This window comes from Mizuhopecten yessoensis, unplaced genomic scaffold (assembly GCF_002113885.1).
Source record: "Mizuhopecten yessoensis strain PY_sf001 unplaced genomic scaffold, ASM211388v2 scaffold716093, whole genome shotgun sequence".
NCBI classification, from domain to species: Eukaryota; Metazoa; Mollusca; class Bivalvia; order Pectinida; family Pectinidae; genus Mizuhopecten; species Mizuhopecten yessoensis.
Genome location: NW_018479944.1, coordinates 141,718 through 155,021, shown reverse-complemented (window position 1 = coordinate 155,021; position 13,304 = coordinate 141,718). Strand labels below are relative to the sequence as shown.

The following is a 13,304-nucleotide window of genomic DNA, read 5'->3' as shown; positions in this document are numbered from 1 at the left end:
TGGAAAGAAAAAAAATCACCAAAACTTTAACCTCAAATTTAACTATGTAAGTCCAATTAAGTTGATTTGGGCCATAGAATATGAAAATATGGTCCAGCACATTGCTTACACTCGATATAAATGACCTTAACTCATAATAGACAACTGTGTATTGAGTGTGATGATCCAACACTGTATGGAAAAAACTTGCCCATAACCTCAAATTTAACTAAGTCCAATTAAGCTGTTTTTGGGCCATAAAATATGAAAATATTGTCAGAACATTGCTAACACTCCATATAAATACTTCAACTTTATAACAGACAACAGCCTATTGATGGTGGTTGTCAAACACTTCACAAAAAAAACTTCCCCAAAAATCTTGAACCTCAAATTCAACTAAATCCAATTAAGCTATTTTTGGGCCATAGAATATGAAAATATGGTCCAGCACATTGCTTACACTCGATATAAATGACTTTAACTCATCATAGACAACTGTGTATTGAGTGTGATGATCCAACACTGTATGGAAAGAAAAAAAATCACCAAAACTTTAACCTTAAATTTAACTAAAGTCCAATTAAGTTGTTAATAGGCCATAGAATACGAAAATATGGTCCAGCACATTGAATATGGTCCAGCACATTGCTTACACTCGAAATGAATGACCTTAACTCATCATAGACAACTGTATATTGAGTGTGATGATCCAACACTGTTTTGAAAAAAAAAATCACCAAAACTTTAACCTCTAGTGATCTGAAGGTTCCCGGACGCCGACGCCGGGGTGACTACATTAGCCCCCCTATTCTTCGAATAGGCAAGCTAAAAAGTGTCATGCTGTTTACTTAACAAAATAAGTATATTTAAGGTTACATGACTGAAAAAATAGGGTAAGTCAGGTTTTCTTTTTCTTTTTCTTTTTGAGAGGGGCTAATTTAAGAAATTACAAAAATCACCAAACATATTTGTACGTCTTTTAAATAGTAATATGGGGTTTAAATTTGGTTTTGATACCAGCCTGTGAAGTAGAGAGGGTTCATATATATATAGTTGCCTTGTTTATTCATCCATCAATTTATCCCAATTAAGTCTGGATGTTTATGAGAGATAAAATTGTTTGTGTCGAAGGTAAAAACTAGGGTAAGTCGGGGTACCTGAAACATACATATTTTGTTTGTCCTTATATATTTCCTTCTCTTTCTTATATATTTTCCAGTTTACCAATAAAGATGGGTTTTAGCTGCTAAATATGAACAAGAATTCCACGGGAGTGGATGTGTCGCCTGCTCAGCGCTTTTAGTAAGGAAAGTGTTTTGGCAGGAGTTATCGCGTAAACAGATATGCCAAAACGCGGAAAGTTGAAAATCAACAGAAAACCCTGTAATATATGCTGAACATTAAACATTACTGCTTCTAGAATTACTGTACAAATTTTGAAAGGGAAAATGACGTAATTATGTGACTCGTATTCCTTAAAATATAGTCAATCATAAATTATCTGCAATTACCAGTAATGATTTGAAAATAAATGAAGGTTCTTATGTTAATGAATTTAGTTAACACAATTAATAGACAATGGTGGTAGTGGGATCTTTATGACCAGATGGCATTGTAAATTTATTTGCTATTGAAATTTAGAGTTTATTTGATAGTGGAAATGAAACCTTGATGCTTTTTGTCAGCGAAAACACATCTTCCAATGAAAAAGTTGATCTTTCCATCTTAATTAACTTAGCACAATAAAGAAATTCTCATACCTTCAGGAAAAGGCACTAATGCTTCTGATGCGTCCAGTCTTGAACCCAACATCGTACTGTAAGAGAAATGTACAATGATATATAAACACAATTTACGCATTGGTATCTCAAGACAAAGCAATAAATATAAATTTGCCATTGTTGCAAAGGGCAAAAATTAAACGGTAGCAAATAATTCCAGGTATACAGTAATTATACAGTTTCCTTGTTTCACAATAGATACAAGTGTTTTTGGCTGGTGGTGGGGATGGGTTGGGAATAAACAAACTAACACACCTCAGACTCCATTTTCCCAAGATGCACTCAAGAAGCACAAGTATTAAGTTTGGTGAACATAAGTGAAAAAGACAGATGTTAACAATGAAAATGATCTCCTCAGAATTCCTCTAAATCACTTACAAATGTGAAGCTTATTAGTTTACCAGCTAAACAAGATATTGGGCTTGAGCACAGAATCTGAGTTTGAGATTGAGAACGAATTCATGAATATTGATATTGGCCCAGGTCTTGTATTCATGAAACTGTTATCATGCTAAAAGGTCGTGTCAATTCTCTGCTTACACCAATTGTCTTATAACTTGCTTAAATCATCTGACATGGCAAAAAAGTAAAGTCTATTTATTGAATTTTTTCATCAATATATCAGGAACCAAACAAAATATTTAAAAAATGGGCAGGAGCACACAATCTGAGTTTGAGCATGAAAACGGTTTCATAAATACAGGCACTGAAAGCAAAATTAATTCTGATAACTTCATAAGAGACTTGATAGTTTCAAGGCATTATTATTGGATTGATCTGTAAAAAACACATACATCTTCTAAAATCAGGTTAATTCAATTTGATATTGCTTACCTTGCCTAACGGAATTTCCCCGCTCTACGGCGACATAGACCTGCCACTATGTCACACCCTTGGGCCCTTAGCACAGCCCTTTTGACTGCCTCCACACTGTGGCTAAAACAAGAAATAAACTGAATTAAAAATTACATTCATAAAATCATAAAATGTCCGTCTTTTAAAGCTCTATTGAAACAAAAAGACTACTCAGAACGGTAACACAAGTGTCAAAATTAGGTTGGATGAAAATTGGTATGTAAAATCATCAACAGACTGTAATTGAAGCAAAAATAGAAATATATAACAGCACCAAATCAGCTCCCACTGTCATTTTTGCCTATTTTAACATTGTTATTTACCTCAGTGTGAAGAAAGTCAAACCATCATGAAACATGGCAGTGTCTCAATGCCACCTCCAGGCACGTCCCCCGTGTCCTTCATGAAAGAAAATTAAGATAAACATGAGATTTTCTTTCTTATGAAAGCAACTGCTATATAAAGATGGGATTAAATACTCAGGTCTGAACTGAATATGATGACCAATTTTGATGGAAATTATTTTTCAAAATTTTAGCTTCATTCAAGGTCAACATTTTAGGGTATAGAAATTAACTGTAATGAATATTTCACTTCCTCATTTTTATAATTAATTCTAAGAGTGTCAATTACCTCCTATGGACCTCCGGGGGACCTATAGAGGTCGGGAAAAACGCTCCCTCTAAAAATACACAACAATATACTTGATTATGTTATGCTCGATGAACAGGTACTTCATGGAATAAATTGTTTGGCAGCACGTACTGGTCTACATTTAATCAATTTTAATAGTTTTGGGTGTATTTATCTAAATGTTTTAATATTTACACTTTACTAAGCAGACAGTAACTAAACTGAATACATAGTACATTTCTACTTTTGAAGACAAGCTGTATAGCATATATTACCTTTATTGAATCTTTTTTGTGGGGATAATTATGTGCAACTAATACAGTTTGTATTTTCCAAATGTTACCAAGATCAAAACTACATGTAGCCATCATTGATATGTTAATATTGATATAGAAAATGTTTGTAAAATATACATATGCCAATTTAATGGAAACAAAGCTAACCAAATTTAATGTATATATCAGAATGTAAGGTCTTACAAAGTTGGTGAAATGGAAAATACAGTCAATATTTGTATACAATTATTAATGAACTGTTTTCATGCAATTATTTACCCTCCTCTGGAGGCTGGCAGGCCTTCCGTCAGTCAGATATTCTGGACCAGATGACCTTTACCCTAATCAGACTTTCCGACGCAAGAGGTACTGTTGCGAAAACAGATTTATTCTAGTTCAGCTGCACTCATCCATCCAGTCACAAGAGAATTTAACCCCAGCTCGGAAACAACCAATATGAAGCACTGGACTCAGTATGATTACATGTTCCCCTCAGGACTATCACGGAGGGGTACATGATATCGGATCCCCACATATAACCATAAAGGTCCTTGTACCTCAATAATGGAGTTCGCCAGGGTTAAAAACTTTGTTAAAGGAGTGAATAATGCAGCTGAAATGTCATAAATCTATCCGGCTTCAGATACCCCAGACGCCAAATCACCCAACTAGAGCTCAGACCACCACCCTAGATATATCTGACCAGGGTTCTGTCCATTAACAGTAAGACAGTCCTGTAAGAAAAAAAGTCTTATTAGCATCATTTTGGTAAATTTTACATAAATTGGTAGAAGGAAATGAAGAAGCTGATGGTGTAAATTTGGTTAAGTCTTTGAGTAAAATCTTTTAAGATACCATAGATAGCACACAGCTAAATGCAAAAACATTAATGAGGACACTTTAACGGCTGCTGGACCAGGAAATGTAAGCCACATTTATGATCAGTATCTGATCATGATCTGGAGTAGCCAAGATGAAAACTATGGTCCAAGTTTGATGGTCTAGCTAGTACTTACATTAAGTCGACTGAATTCAGTTATCATTTGAAGCTGCACCCTTTGCCCTAACAGTAACATAAATATGGTAAAGCTACAAAATTGGCATTACCACATCCCACTCATCACGTAAATATATACGCTGTCCTTTCCCTCACAGATCACCAATATTTACTCCGAAAATAAGAAATTATGTGTACTTGCATTTGAAAACGATCTAATTATCTGAATAATTACTTCACAGTTCACAGCCCCATGGGACTGAAACACAAACTCAAGACTCAAAAAGTAGGGGATGGGCTTATAACAGGACAATGAAAAAGGTTTTCTTAGCATTTTTATTTAACTTCCATAAATATGCATCGATAGTGAGTGGGTTTATTGCCAGATAAAAATGGTATCTCCTGCATATACCCCTTAGGAAGCTACCATTTTTATTGATCAGAATGAAATTGAACTGTGTTTAATTTAACTCATTCATAATCTAGATTTCTCCCCAACAAACTTTTAAAACAATTTTTAATGGAGCAAAAGATTATTTTTTCAGATACCAATAGCACTTGTTTTATGAATTATCATCTTGTATTCAGAATGATTACTAGTCAAGTGTTAATGGACAGACTGATGGACAATGTAATTAATATAGGACATGCCCTAATTAATCAACATTTATCAGTTTGAAATAACACCAAGAAAAGTAACCATTTCAACAAAAGACAATCACAATGGATCACACAAGACAGAATACCTAATAATCTGCAAGTATTGTAACAGTATCACTAGAGTTATCTCCCTTATATCTTCACAATACAGGCCTCAGACCACAATTACACTTCCGGGTCTTTGTACACGAATGTAGTGCATAAGGACATTTCAGGTGGTTTACTAAATATTTTTTCCTCTCTGATCTATGATAAATATGTACATTAATTGTTTTTACATAGAATTGTTCAACAATATCTATTCCAGTGATTACATTTTATTTGACACAGTTTCCAAGTTTGTATTGGCAGCAGGACACAATGAGTGATCAGGCTTGAANTTCTAGTGATTACATTTTATTTGACACAGTTTCCAAGTTTGTATTGGCAGCAGGACACAATGAGTGATGAGGCTTGAGTAGTGATAGTTTGTGATTTTTGGTATTTTCCCCTATACATGCAGGGTAGAGACATTAAAATGAAATTATCTTTCTTAAATGCCCGGTCATGAAGTACTTTCCAGCTCACTGTATGTTCAGTTTGAATAGACCTACAATATGAAATAGGAACAAGACCCTGCGCAAAGTTTAAAATAATTTCATTTCATTTTTACATTCTACATATAGTAGAATTAATTGTGGTCTGAGGCCTGTATATGAATGTGTAAGGGAGGTAACTCTAGTAACACTGTTTCACTAAATTTATTTGATATCAAATTAAATAACCTTTATATATTTGTATGCAAAACAAACATTTCTAAGAATAAACCATGAGCGCAATGAAGCACAAAACATGTAAGGAAACCCTTGATTTGCATGGATGCTTGAATAGTTGGATTATGGTCACGCCCTGCTCCGTGTTATATCTGACAAACTAACTAGTCGTCTGCAGAGGGTCCAGAACACTGCAGCACGGCTAGTTACTCGTACTCGAAAGAGAGAGCACATCACACCTGTGCTTTATTCGTTGCACTGGTTACCTGTACGATACAGATCGCAGTAAAAATTCTGGTGTACACAAACAAGGCACTGAATGGAACAGCTCCTCAGTACCTACAGGAGCCTTTGTTTTTTTGTTTTTTTACAATTATAACCATTACTATTATCCATATGTTGTAAAGCGCTTTAAAGTAATTTTACAAATTATATAGGACGCTATATAAATGTTGTATATTATTATAGTACCTCAGATTAAATAATTAACACATGCATGTACAGACAAGTGAATGAAATAAGGTAACTAATGGCAAATTTGCTCATAAACTGTGGGACACATGCTGAGATTGAATTTTCATAAATTGCTTGTTCACAGAAACTATTATGGTATAAAATGCAAATTAACAGAAATAATTGTGGTATACAACTGCAACACATTGACCAAGGAGAACTAATTAAAATTATTAATACGGCCAGGATACATGTACAACTTTTATAAAATATAGCAATGATTGTTGATAAATGGCAAATTTATTTACCTGCTGGTCTGGGGTAGTACGCTTCCGACATTGGTCACAGGTCGGCTGTGTACCTAATGTCCATCCTGCAAAAATAGAAATAATAAATATGCATGATTATCTCCCTTGAAATGCATGCAAAATCTGAACAGTTTGTACTTACACTTGAAATAGATTCAAATCATGAAATTTAATTATGGCACCATCAATCATGAACTTTTTTAATTTAATTGTTTTTACTTTTGGTAACCTTTATTCATCAAAACACTGATTAAAATCAGAAATTTGTTTATGTTAGCTTTATGTGACAAACAAAATAGGGGGGGCTCAAAACTTTAAAATAGCTATTTATCTGGTAAACAATGAAGTCTTCCACATGATCACCCATCAACCTGTAGATTATTTACTAGTAACAATTACACCTTCAAAAGGATTAATATCCACAAAGTTAACAAAATCCGGATTGACATAATTGTAAATTTATATACATACCAAGAACCACTGACGGACTTCCACCGCTCGTCTCATGGACAACACTGTAAAGAAGAGTGAAGATTAACAATTAACTTTTTGGAATTGGAAAATTTGTGTTGCATTTAACCAAATTATGTAAGTGCTAAATTGAATTTTTCACAAAGTATCATCCAAAATTACTGATTATCTATTTGGCACATACAAAATTTTGAAAAATTTCGCTTAAAACTATAATGAGACTACATGTAGTTGCACTCACAAGAAAAAGTAACTAAGTTTCAAAGGGCCATAACTCTTGTAAAAATTAATGCAGTATAATGCCTTAATGATATTCAAATCTTCATGTGATTATCGTGACACATACAAATTTGTAGAAGATGTCCTGATTCAATGTTGGGGTGGGGGGGCTTTGCTCCCATGTCTCATGTTGACCCTAAAGAAGGCTTAGGGGTGGGGGGTCAGAATATTTGTTGGAGTAAAGTTCATATTCGTAAAATTACATTAGATGATGTGCATAGCTGAAGTCTTTGGCCCCTGTGACTCAGTTTCAATACATATCCTTCCCCCAACACAACCCAATCATTTTGACCTGAATACACATTATTTTCCTCAACAGAAAACACCTAAAATCTGAGTGAGTGATACAGATACAAGGTTAGAGAATATCAGAAATTATTATATGACAGGTGCTAATTCCCAGGCATGATTGGAGGAGCGACGTCACGTGACGAGTCTGTAAATATGTTACAGACCTGTTCTATCAATAGAAAAGTGTTACAGACCTCAACCTATATATAAAAAAAATTACAGACCGCTACTAAAAATAGGCCAAGGTAATTTCCCAGCCAGTCTGTAAATCTGTTACCATTCACACTACTGAATTCAACTACAAATGAGTTATCTCATAAAATTCCCAACTATGTTAAAATTGAATCTGAAATTCAATTTTTGTGTATGTTATTTTGTATTTGAAGTCCTTCACTCTGTGATTCCAAAATGGTCCATGCCATCCATGTGTTTATGACATGAAAAAGAATTAATCTGTTTGTAAAATGTCATACAATAAAACAATTGTGGACTTCAGGTGAGGTTTATCCCTGATTTACGAACCTGGTCTGAACAATATTCACAGAGGCAGACGGATTGTTTAATATATTATAACAACCCCAAGAGGGGTTCTGAGTGTAAGACTAAGATACTGCAATATTCAAGCCTTGATCCGATTGGGGTCCTGGTAATGATGGTTTGGTGAGCCGATTTGGGTCACCTTACTTGACTGCTACCAAAATAGGCCCTACCGGACATCTTTTCGGCAACATTTCGGACATTACACAACCATCTTGTAATTAGCACCCTAGCTGTCGGACGCCATCTTTGTTGCTTTGAAGAGAGATTCTAGTTTGAGTTATCTCCCCTGCACGTGCTTTTAGAGCGGGGTCTATTTTAGGTAATAGGATTGTGTCGCCATTTCTCAGTAGAATTTATTCAAATTTTGTAGATATATTGCTTTGAAGTTAAGACAATTTTCTGCCACAAAAAAATATTGGTTGTCAGATTTTTAAGGATTATAAAAGGAAATTTATGTAAAAAGGAGTGAATTTTGAATTTTTTTTTTTTTGCCAAATAATGTCAATAAAAATGATACTGACATAGATTAGTTTTGCATTAAATGTAAATCAATTTCATACGCTGAAATTGTGTACAATTAATTATCTATAAACGATTAAAAATTGACATTTTATAATAAAAGCAATTGCATGCAAGAGTTATCGTTCTTGAAAAATTTTCAAAGTAGTGAAATAAGTAGCCGGTTTCTGAAGTCTAGTCTTATCTATTAATTTTTTTTTTTTTGATAGACGTGCCCACCACCTATGATCTATGCAGTTTATTACTTAAATAGAAATCTAGACCCCGGCCATAGGTGGTGGACACGTCTATCAAAAAAAAAAATGAATAGATAAGTCTAGTCTTATCTATCCATTTTTTTTGATAGACGTGCCCACCACCTATGCTCCTATAACATAAGAAGCCGCTGGTCGGCCTTTTCGGATATGATTTTGTCAAAAGTATCTCGCCGTGTAAAACCTCTAAAATTATATAACGAACCCCGTGTCCCAGGGGTCTCGTTTAAAACAATCGATTCCAAATCTAGATAAGTTGAAATCGCAAGAGTACATCGGCTAGGCCTAATGATGTGAAAAGTCCGCCATCAGGGGCTTCTAACAAAATGTGCACGCCTATAGGCATAATATTATTATATTCAATATCATATAATCAGTTAATTGGATTAATTTTGATGTGCACGATAATTGATCACACAAAAAAGTGATAATTCGCTAAAAAAAAGCATAAAAGGGCAATCAATATCAAAACTCATTGAATCAGAGAGTAAACAAACACGTCAATATCAATTTGACAATGCGATCATCGCATATTTCACCATAATGAAGAAAATATATTGCACTTACCAAAATGGTTGTCCATAGGCGTTAACAGCGCGGGGAAATGTGACGCGAATCTAGATCTCGTTCTATGTGCATGTGACCCAGTGCATTTTCATTGGTCGAGAAGTTAGCATGAACACAGTTTTCCTACTAAATCCAATGACGCCCGGAGCGACCCGGGTGATTTAGGGGTCAGTGCAGGTATGGACAGGTACCTCTAGTTCTGCCGAGGGAAATTGTATATATGAAACATAATTAATTCAGTGAAGAACTACTGAAATCAGCGTCTTTTCTACCGTAAATATCAACCGTTTAGTATGGGTTTTTTTTTCTTGCTGTCTTTTCCTCCTTTCATGCAACTTTAAAGATTGTTTGTCCCTATGCGAACCCCAGCTAAGGTTTGGTGCTGTCCATTGAAAAGTTGAACTTTTCGTGGCACTAATCACAAAACCATTACTTCCCTACTTTTAACAAATTGTTTGCAAGACATCAATAGTAAATATTGCAATAAAACAGATATAAACCAGGGGTACAGAAAGTGACTAAAATATGTTTAAATTCAAAATTTTAATGAACACTGCATATAAAATCCAAAATTTTAATGAACACTGCATATAAAATTCAAAATTTTAATGAACTCTGCATATATTGAATGCTAAAGAAAATTGATTTATTCCAATTTGATGTATATTACACACACCTATCTAATAAATTGATATATTGATAGTTCACATTCTTACCCAAAGGGAAAAAATCCAGTATAAAACGCCCAGCGTAGCGATGCGATTTTTTTTTTCATTTTGAAACAAAAAATGTTTGGACCCCGTCCCCTTACAATATTGCATATTACACTACAATATTGCATATTACACTACAATATTGCATATTACACAATATACTTAGAAAGAACTGTGTGTCGAGGCGTGGGGAATAGCACAAGTGTCATGAAATAAAATCTCTGTGTTTGAATTTTTCGATGGCTTAGAAAACAAGAATTCCACGGAAGAAGATGTGTCGCCTGCGCAGGAAGCTGGGAGATTGCGAAGAAATAGATACACTTTTCATTTCAAGAAATTATGTTAAAAGTAAGCAATAATCATAGATTATGTTTTTGGATGGCATCATTTTGTTATATAATCTGTTATTCTGGGAAAAATTCTCTGAGTTTTAAGGAACTTGCTATGGATACTTATTGTCTCAATTCCAGGTTTAATTTGTATGATTTGTCGGATGGTTTCCCATAAATAAATGAATAAACTTGGATTATGATGTTAAACAGCTAGTGTTGTCAATAACATTTGGAGTAAGGCATTTCAGAGGTATACACGGTGGGTCATACAGTTTTAGTGAAGTTTCTATTTATAGTAACAGTGACCTTGACCTTTGACCTTCGGACCTGAAAAGCAATCCCAAGCAAGCACTTTTGGTAAGGAAGCACTGCATGAAGATTGAGTTTGATCGGCCCAAGGAAACTCAAGTTATCGCACGAAAACAGATTTTCTATGTATAGTAACAGTGACCTTGACCTTTGGCCTTCGGACCTGAAAAGCAATCCCAAGCAAGCACTTTTGGAAAGGAAGCACTACATGAAGTTTGAGTTTGATCGGCCCCGAGGAAACTCAAGTTATCGCACGAAAACCTATGTTCGGACGACGCCGCCGACACCGACACATACATGTGTATACTGTTTATTATGTGCAAGAAATATTTAAAACGTTAGCGTGGATAATTGAAAAATGTTCAATCAAAACTGCATACCAAAGAAATGACCTATTTTGAGGGTTATATTATACAGTTCATAGTGGTAATAGAGTTCTATCCTAATTAATATCCACCGTTTAAGATTTGTACAGTCTAAAAACGGGAACCGCTTCAGATTGTACATCGCCCCACGGTGGTACATATTTATGTATTCATGTGTATGTGCTCATGTATACATATATACATATATATGTAATATTATATCCGGTTAGATATAAGATTGCTGTTGGGTTGAAGACTCGTCCTTTTTAAAAACGGAACTACCCGCACGTGGTCAGAACACATACGTTGCAGCTTTCTTATATCAACCGGAAGTGAAATGTTTTAGGCATTTTAAGAATTAATAAATGTTTTTAGTTTTGTATGATTAATTTAATTTGTTTATTATTTAGAGTGATTGGATATTGTTGCTATTACACTATTCGCTGTGTCAGATAATCAGATATTGATTATTAGTTAAGTATTCGTTTATCCCGTTATTCCTACCAAACTAATAGGTCCATATAGAACCGTCGGCCTCCCTCCTTTACCCGCGCTAACCTTGTGGGGTTTTACTCCGAATGAGCGAGAGGACCTATTTAACGGGTCGTGTTATACAGTTTATAGTGGTAATACACTTCTATCCTAATTTATATCCACCGTTTAAGCTTTGTACAGTCTAAAAGCGGGAACCGCTTCAGATTGTACATCGCCCCATGATGGTACATCTATATGTATTCATGTGTATGTACTCATGTTTACATATTTATATAGTATTATACTCGATTAGACATAAGATTGATGTGGGTGGAAGACTCGTCCCTTTAAAAAACGGAACTACCCGCACGTGGTCAGAACACATACGTTGCAGCTTTCTTATATCAACCGGAAGTGAAATGTTTTAGGTTTTTGTATAATATACAAAAGTGCTATTAGCTGCGACAGATAAACAGATATTGATTATTAGTTCAGTATTCGTTTACCCCGTTATTCCTACCTAACTAGTAGGTTTACGCCGAATGAGCGAGAGGCAGACGCGTCCTTTTTATAAACGGAACTACCCGCACGTGGTCAGAACACATACGTTGCAGCCTTCTTATATCAGTCGGGCGTTTGGTGTTATTATGGTTGGATTTTCTATTGTGTATCCTTTATTTCAACTTAACTTTTTACCCTGCTTCCATCCCTTGTTTTTTTTTAAGAAGTGACTTTCCCACCTGCAGGATGTATGAGATATATATTGCTATAAACGATTTTCGCTAAGTCACTTTAGAGTTATTTCCCTTATTTCTAGGACGTCTAGGTTGTATTATTTTGCTTGTTGGTTTATAGACGAGGTGATTTGGTATTTTTAGGTTATGATAATCTGGTACCAATAGATATAAATGGACAACGCATATGAAAAGACTTTTCTTTCTTTCTACTAAGAACTGATAAGAATATCCTTTGAGATATAATTCATGTTTACAGAAAAACAAGTGAAAACTTTCATAAGAGTTATTTCCCCTTGATCAATGGTCTCAGGTCCACAATTCTAGATAGTCTATTTTGCTCAAAAAAATTATCAGTATTTTATGTATTGTAACATCCTCACTTTTTTAATCGGTTCTTTTATTATATTCCGTAACACGTTTGTTTATTAGAGATTATGCTTCTCCTTTAGATGAATTAACTTCACACTGAATTGTTTCTTGTTTTAGTGCCTTTTTGGCTAATTTATCGGCTTTTTCATTTCCGGGATTGTCTACATGGGCTGGTACGTATTCGAATTTTACGGGAATTCCTTGATTTTTCAGAGATTGAACTGAATTTAAAAAAGAGTTAAGTACGGTGGTTCTTGTACTGTTTTTGGGTTCTATCGATCGAAGTGAGGATAGACTATCTGTTAGAATTACGTCCCCTTGTTCAGGTTTTTCTTGTTCAATAATTCTAAGTGCTAGACCTATAGCTATTAATTCACTAGTGTATACG

At 34.6% G+C, this 13,304-nt stretch overlaps 1 long non-coding RNA gene across 3 annotated transcripts; it reads right to left on the bottom strand.

The window, feature by feature from the left end:
• Positions 1 to 1,694: 1,694 nt before the first annotated feature.
• LOC110441672 lies at positions 1,695 to 9,671 on the bottom strand. Of its 3 annotated transcripts, none has more exons than XR_002461904.1 (8): positions 9,618 to 9,671; positions 7,168 to 7,211; positions 6,697 to 6,761; positions 3,806 to 4,260; positions 3,252 to 3,300; positions 2,942 to 3,017; positions 2,598 to 2,699; positions 1,695 to 1,798 (listed from the first exon to the last, which is right to left on the bottom strand). It is a non-coding gene; the product is annotated as an uncharacterized LOC110441672 (long non-coding RNA). The 3 variants fall into 3 exon arrangements; XR_002461903.1 differs by lacking the exon at positions 9,618 to 9,671 and adding an exon at positions 8,448 to 8,541; XR_002461905.1 differs by lacking the exon at positions 9,618 to 9,671 and adding an exon at positions 8,260 to 8,274.
• Positions 9,672 to 13,304: the final 3,633 nt, after the last annotated feature.